The sequence below is a fragment of the Peromyscus maniculatus genome, chromosome 6, assembly GCF_049852395.1.
Source record: "Peromyscus maniculatus bairdii isolate BWxNUB_F1_BW_parent chromosome 6, HU_Pman_BW_mat_3.1, whole genome shotgun sequence".
Taxonomy (NCBI): Eukaryota; Metazoa; Chordata; class Mammalia; order Rodentia; family Cricetidae; genus Peromyscus; species Peromyscus maniculatus.
This window is the reverse complement of record NC_134857.1, coordinates 19,080,369-19,088,967: the sequence shown is the minus strand read 5'-3', so window position 1 is coordinate 19,088,967 and position 8,599 is coordinate 19,080,369.

Sequence of the window (8,599 nt, the reverse complement as noted above, 5' to 3'; positions counted from 1 at the left end):
AGAAATTTGATATACTAAGGTTAGTTAGGAAAATTGTTAATATAATGTCTGAGGTCACTGCACTGAATCTGAAGTATTTGGTGTTTTCTTTTGCTCTTTACAAAAGCATTTCAGAATTATTTGAGCTCCTCAAATTTATGAATTTCAGCCTTGGAGTAAATAATACATTTATTGTTCACTGGACTTTAAAAATCTTTGCTAATTAGTTAACTCATTAATCACCAGCTAAACTGGCAAGCTGAAAAAGCAGCTCACAAAATAGGAAATCAAATGACCGTGGTGGCGGCAACCTGGAAGCAGACATGCACATCTCTACTCTAAACAGGTGAGGGAGAGAAATGCGGTCCCTTAGGTCAGACACTGGAGCTAGGTTTCCACTGGTTGTCTGGCGTTGGCAGGAGAGTGATATTAGACAATGTCTTGAGTATTACCTCTTTTGCCAGCCAGCTTCCCACACCAGCTTTCTACACACTAGACGCTGGAGCTTCTCAAAACCAATTACAGTGCCATTCATGCTGAAGAAATGTATAGGAGGGAGACAGGAAGACAAGGGTACAAAAGAGGTGATGCAAAACAGCTAATCTCCATTTTAATCAAATGAGCCAAAGCCTAAAATTAGAAGAAAATGATGGAGTAGCTATGATCATTTGAACTCTAGGATAATGCCATGTAAACGTAAGCCTGCCCTCCTGACTTTTATTTTGAAGGGTGTCATCTGTCCTCTGAAGATTCACTTCAGGTTTCTTCCCTTTCTGATGTGGGACCCACAGAGAGAAATACTGTGCTTGACCGTGGGCAGGGAGCCTCATGCTAACCCACACCAGCAAGCTACTCCCCCTCAGATAAATCTTAAAATCAATCCAGTGTTTCCTGGACAAGCTGACATCACCCTCTCCTGTCAAAGAAAAGGACCAAGGCACTCACTTTGTGCTCATTAAAATTCTGTGTACTATGCCATGCAGGAGCCAGTGCCTATTTCAAGGCAGCCATAAAACAAAGCAATAAGTGTTCTCATCTCTGTGGCCAAGGTGGGGAGAAAAAGGTGCCCTGAGGGAAGAGGGTCATGGAAAGAAAAGCAGAGGAATCCATTACATAATGCTTACTAAATTCTAGAGACAAAATGAGTGTCAGCTGTATATCTTGATAAAATTTCTGAGACAGAAACAAATTATAAAGTACTCCAAGAATGTTAAGCTGAAATAGGCCAGCCAGAAGGGACTAACAGATGATTTAATCTGGGGAAATGACTTTCCACCTAGGAAATTGAAAACATTATTCGTGGTTCTTTCATTATTTTCATTAAGTCGTTTTTCTTCTCACAGTCCACTTAAAGGGGAAAATATCCGTCACCCATCCTGATACTGTTTGCATAAACATGAAACTAGCTTCACTCGATCTCTGTTCGGAGTCTGTGCAAACATACACCTTACCTACGCAAGTGGATGTGCATAGACATTTGTTCCCAGGATTGCTGCCAAGGTGGAAGGACTCTTCGGATTAGCTTCAACTCAGTCTGCCTCTGATCCTGATGGTGGGAGGCAGGGTGGCTCTATCAGGCATTAGAGTTTGCTGCTCCTTTCCCCCCATGTCAGCACCTTTTTACAATTGCATCATTCATCCAGGGGTGCAGAGACCCAGGGGTTCATTCTGAGACAGAGGAGCCTTGCAATGGGAGGTTCCACCCAGGGTTGAGACAAGACCTCATAACTCTTCAAGATACACATGCTGAGCTTTCTACAGAAGCCAAATGACAAAGAATTCAGAAAAAAAAAACAACCACTCTGGTTTTGAGCATTCTTCGGGGACTTTGTTTTACATTTTTTTATTTATGTTGGGTGGGGTATTTATGACATGCCTCAAAACACACACAGAAGTCAAAAGACAACTTGCAGACTGTTTCTTTCCCCCCTTGGGCTTCAGGGCAGTGAACACCCTCACCCACCCAGCTATCTCGCTGGAGGCAGTCATGTCTAGTCAAGGCTGATCTAGAATTTGCTACATAGTTGGGGATGATCTTTAACTTCTGATCCAACATCTTGAATGCTGGGATTATAGGCATGAGCCACCATGTCTGGTTTATTTTATACAATACTAGGGATCAAACCCTTGCTAGGCAAGCACTTTACCAACTGGGTTTCCTTCCCAGCCCCTGTCTTTGAACATGGTATATCAAAGATTCTTCTCCCTAGACCACAAAAAAACCAAATTCAAATATCCTGATAATATTCTGGTGGCATTGCTTGCTATTCTACACACACATACACATACACACATGTGCGCGCACACACACACACATACACATACACACACGTGTGCACACACACATACACATACACATACACACACGTGTGCACACACACATACTCAAAGAGACAAAGGGGGAAGGGAGGGAGAGAAAAGAGGGAGGCAGGAAGAGAGAAAGAGAGTGCAGGTGTCATGCATACTGTAAATGTGAGGCTCTCATTCTAAGCCTCCTTTGGACAAGCTGCCCTTTCAATCTTCATTAGAAACAGACCCCAGAATGACACTCAGACGGCAGCCTCTTTAGGATAGGAGCCCATGTTCATAGGTAACAAATTGCCAAAAAACGGCTCCCCTCCCTTATGGGTCAAGGAGAAAGGAAAGCAGGCAGAGTTCCTACAAGAAGGGCTGGTGCTGTGCCTACTTAATAGAGAAGGGAGGCAGCTTCTCTATGCCTATATCCTCTCCTTCAGAAACAGCCAATTTCCAACTTGAACTGGGGCCTGGCCGGGGTAGCCAGTAAGACTGGATGTTTTCACTGTCGCTGTTTGTGGGTAGAGGAATCCCTAGGAACTACGACACATAGCATGGGAATAGGACACCCCAGGTCCTTTGTCTTCTGGTGTAGGTGGCCCTGCCCTATCTAATGACATAGTATGGAGCAGAATAAGTTCAAGTAGAGTCTCTAGGCACACATGGAGTGCAGGGCTCTCTAAATCCTCAATCTCTTAGACCAACTAGGATCCAATTCCAGTTCTGCCACTTCCCTGCTCTGTGACATATAACAAATCACTAAACCTCTCTGTGCTTCAGTTTCCTTCTCTACAATTAGGATCATAACAGTCTCTACTTCAGTGAATAATTATCAGAATTAAATAGGGCACATTTTCCAAAAGCTAAGGATGAACATGCCTGGAACCCAATAAAGGCTATGCAAGTGTTAGGCAAGGTTAGTGGGCACAAACCCACCTGGTTTCCAGCAGTTTTTGCCTGGACTTTGAAGAAAAGGGGAGGAAGAGGCATTCTGGTTACCACTCCCATCCCTTGGCCTGGCTCAGCCTAATCTGCTAAGGCCTGTGTTTTTGGGGGCCCACTGACAACAGTAGTGGTGTCTCGCCAGGCCAAAGGACCCAGGTGTCCTCACAAGACACCAGCTCTGAGGAGGAGTCAGGTTCATTTGCTCTGCACAGGGATTTAGACTCCTGTTCTGAACTCAGTGCTGATTCTTATTTATCATGAGGGACAGAAATATATATTAAGACTTTGTACCTTGTATAGCACAGCTCCATGGGTGCACCTTACTGGGGTGCTGAAGGGATGAAGAACACACACACACACATGGATACACAGAAATACTATGGGATCTGGTGGACTAGGCTCTCTGATGGAGAAGCCATAGCATCCTGCAAGCTCAGCGTATTTATTATAAACAGTTTAACAGAGAGGCAGGTTATTGTATGTAACTGAACAAGGAGGGGGTTATTGTGCACAGACCAACAAGGGAGCAGAGTTTATGGTATACAACTGGATCAAGGGGGCACAGTGTTCTAATTCAGTGGGAGCAGTCTCTGTAGGGTGCAGTCTTCTGACTGTAAATATTCAAGGGTGAAAGCTGTGGTGGACATTTTCTGCACATACTGTCAACATCCACACAGAGACTAAAGGAAGGCTTTGCCATTCCTTTTAGCCTCACCCTTGGGACTTTCCATTTGCCCATGGGTCTGAGGCTTTGGGGTCCTTTACATGGCTATGCCCAGGTCAACAATACATTCCTCTGCTCCCCACAACTTTGTTCTTGTTTTGTTTTTATAACATATTATGTTTTGTCTTGTTCTGTTTTGTTTTGTTGAGACAGGTTCTCATACAGCCCAAGCTAGCCTCAAATGCCTTATATAGTTGAGGGTATTTTTGATCTATTAATGGCTCTGCCTCAGCCTCTCAAGTGCTGACATTGCAAATGTGTACCCTCAGATAATCTAGTTCTGAGGATAGAACCAGGGCTTTGTGCATAATAAGTAAGCATTCTACCAACTGAGCTACTTTGTTTTCCTCTTGCCAGTACATAATGTACCCAATCCACTACAATGGGAGCATGCTACATAGGGGACCTGATGACCAGGTGCCACTATTGTAGCAGAAGAGTGTGCATCCAGGCTTTTCTGGATGTGAAATCAGGGTAAAACACAAATGTATTCATATAAATTGGAAGGTTCAACTGGAAACACAGTTTTCAGCATATAGAGATATCTTCATAAGTGTGGGTGTCCAAGTGTAGGAGTGTCTGTGCATGCCCTGTGTCCTAAAGATTCCTGTGCTCTATCCACTGAATGGTCTTGTCTGACTACCCTAAGAACGTGTTTTACAAATCTACTGGGGCAACAGAGGATTTCACAGGCCTTCTGAGACATAACCCATATTTAAGGGGAAAAAATGAAATGACTAACCTTTGGGAGGGTGAGTGGCCATAACATGATATATGTAACTAGTCTGAAAAACTCAGGCCTTCTCTGGTCTACTCATTTGCTGGAGATATAGCAGACAGCAGACTAGGAACTGACTTTAAATAGACAGTCACCACTGGCATTCATGAAAGCTGCCTTCTTGTCCTAATCTTGATCTGAATAGCAACGAGAAACTCACCCTGCCCTTTTGGTCTTTATGGCAACTAATATAATGTTCTCAAACATGGGTAGAATTGCCAGGGAATGTCATCATTCTATCTCCATTCTTTCCCTAGAAAAAGACAACTGTCTAGGTACCTGACTGCCTTCGACACTCTTCGTCTTTGAAGTCCTGGGTATGAAACCAGAGCTGAAATTAGCAGTCCTTGAGGCCCTCAGAGACGCACTCTACACCTGAGTGGACTCTGCAGTAAGCCCACATGCACTTGCCTCTTACCTTCAGGATTTAGCTGAATCACTTCTGGAGCCTCAGTTTCAACATTGGCAAAACAGAAATGGTGACTAGCATGGGATGTAAACAGTAAATTGTGACCAAATCCCACCCAGAAAGGAAATGGTTCAGCACCTCCATATCCCTACCCTACCCCCCAACAATTAGTATTCCCATCACTACTCCCAGGATCTACCCTGCCAGTACTAGAGACAATCCTAGGTTAGTCCACATTCTGTCAGGTGACAATCAGCTATAACTGTCACACTCTATTATTTTGTTTTTATGGTCTTTTAGTCTTCCTTGTATTATAAAGGAAAAGATCTGAAGAAGAAGTGTCCTGGAGTCATTTCTTCCCTAACATTTGAATTACATATAAAATTTTCAAAAATCAAATTCTTCATTTCATGTTTAGCAATCAATAAAGCAGTTTTTAGGAAGATTGGAATAAGTTATATTAGGAACATACCTTTTATATTAGAAATGCAAAAGGTTGCCTATCTGGACTGCAAAGCCTTTTTATGACCTTTTGAGCTACAGAATAAGTACTCTCAACTTCTCATTTCATTTACAATTTGGAGACAACTAACTGTGAGAAGAAGGAGAAGGAGAAGCAGAAGCAGAAGCAGAAGGAGAAGCTAATGAGGGAAACAGGAAAATTTCAGAAAACACGAGATGCAGGGCAGGATCCCAGGAGCAGATGTGTATGGTACAGCCCAGGATAAGAAAAGGTGGTTTTCAAATCTTTCATACCTCCAATTCTGAAGTCTTTCCCATCTTCACATGCTGTGACTCATTAGAAACTGCCTTGATAGCTCCATCCCCCAAGTTTGGCTTTTCTCACCTCCTCTCAGACATCCATCCTGTGCTTTGCAAAATGCCATGTTCAGATTACCAGGCACACCAGCCAGCTCCACAGGGAGGTGTAGAAAAGTCTGCTAATGATGACTTCCATTTGCAGTTGGAGGTTAGCTGCTTCTCTGACACTCAGTGAGAAGCCAGACTCTGTCTTCATTATTTCCAAAGCTGTGTCCTTTGAAAAGGGGGAAAAAACCCACAAAACAAAATCCCCATATATGTGGTATATTCCATTTACCATTTATCAGAGCACTTTAATTTAAAAGTAAAAGTCAAACTGGGGTGGTAGTTCACACATACAATTCCAACACTTGCAAGGCTAAAACAAAGGGATTACCACAAGTTCAAGTCCAGCTTCTGACACATAGTGAGTTCCAGGCCAACCTGAGATATAAAGTGAGATTCTTTCTTGGAAAAAGCGATTGAATGAATGAGAGAAAGTCAACATGGTACTGATATCAATGTTGAATGTTGGGGGTTGGGTATTCATAAGTAACTATCCAATATGTGGGGTAACTGCCTTGAAAATGAAGACAAGAATGTTTTTAATCTCTGAGTAGACTTGGGGGAACCTATCTGTGAGTTTCTTTAGACCCAGCCAAGGCTATGATATACTGCCTGGTTCTCCAAAAAGTTCACAATCAAATTGGAGAGGAAAATTAGATTTGAATGTTTTTTAGTTACTAATGTAGCAAAGTGAGACTACACAAGGACAAAGTATCAAAGCATATTTAGTTGCTGATAGACATATAGACGGATGTTAGAGAAAACCAGTGACATGAGAAGGCTTTGTAGCAGAATGGGGCACACCTTGGCCCTGACTAGACAGGAATGGTAAATGTTAGACTGCTCAGTAGTGAGAATCTAGGGTCCCCAGAGAGAACATCAGGAAGAGCACCAGGAACTACCAGCCGCAGATGCTCACAGAGGCCTGTTCAGAGCCATGGTGGCTGGAACTGAAACCTTGTACAGAGAAGAAGATGGACACAACCAGAAAGTCAGGTTCTGAGACAGTCATATGAGCTGTGGTCGCCACATAACTCGATTACAGTCTCCGAGCCAATTGAAAACATTTGGTAAGCCCTAATAAGACACACGGCACTGCTGGAGTAAGGAAAGGCAGGGGGCAAAAGAATCTAATTTGAGCTTCATGATCTAGACACAAAACAGGAAACTGTAACAATGCCAGATACACTAACCCAAGGAGAGGGGGGAGGTGAGCTGGCACACAGATGCCTCCATCTGTGGAGGAAGCCTGTCATTTTGCCCACTTAACAGGCTTTCCTTTCTCCTAAGGCTAAAAGAGCCTTCCTTTCCTTCCGGTCTTTCTGGTCCTGGTCCTCACGCACTGTAGTTCATCAGAAACTGCACTGGCGGGTTTGCTGGGGTCCTGGGGCCGCTCTGGGGCTGCCCTTTCTCCTCTAGCCTGCTCTGGTGAATGACACAGTAAACACAAGTCCTAGCAGCTCGGAAGTTCCCTAGCCCCCAGTTTCTTTCTAGAGCCAGAGACAGTCCTGAATAGCTCTGAGCTTCGTTCTTCTATCTGGTAAGCGATATTAGAAGCACCTGGCTAATAAACACCCCTTTGATAAAGCTTTCCAAATTGGACACCTGTCACTTGAGGGTTGGTCTTTTTGCTTTTGTTTTTGTGTTTCACACTATTTAAATTGTCTCACAAAGCAATGGCTTTATCACTGCATCTTCACACATGTGTGTCATTACACTTTGTTCACATTTATTTCCCTCCCCCACTGCCCTCCCCCATTCCATCCCTGGAGCTGGTTCCTTTTGTCCTTCCTTTAGTCTCCCTTTCTGCTTTTCTGTTGCAAACATTGCATTGTTCTTTGTATTCTCCACCTCTCCAAAGGTCTCTTCCTCCTCTCTCACAATCTCTTTTCTAGTTTTATGATCTATAAACATACATACATGAATACACACACACATAATTTTTAATTTAGGTTCTTCATGTGACAGAAAAATACGTATTTATCTTTCTGAGTCTGACTTATTTTTCTTAACATAATGACCTTCAGTTTATCCGTTTTCCTACAGATGTCATGATTTAAGGCTGAATAAAAATTCCATTGTGTGTACCATATTTTCTTTTCCAATTCATCTGTTTGTAGACATGTAGGCTTAGTTCCATATCTTTGCTATTATGAAGAGAGCAGCAATAAACAAATATTAACATGCAAGTATCTCCATGCTATGTTGACTTAGAATCCCTAGGCATTTTATTTTTCACATGGATATGTAGTGCATGTGTATACATGCTCACGTGGGTGGATATGCATCCATGTTTGTTCATGTGCTTGTGCCCAGAGGTCAATGTTAAGTGTCTTCCTCAATCACTCTCCACCTGATTTCTTGAAACGCAAGCCTGTCTTGGAACCTGGTCATCAAGTCCTGAGGATCTTCCTGTTCCTGCCTCCCTAGCACTAGAACTACAGGTATACACTTCTATAGCCAGCTCTTTATGTAGATTCTGGGGATTCAAACTTAGGTTATGCTTGTGTGACTTTAGTTTTTTATATCCTCCATTACTGATTTCCATGGTGGTTGCTCAAGTTCACATTCCTATTAACAGTGAATAAGGGTTCTTCTTTCA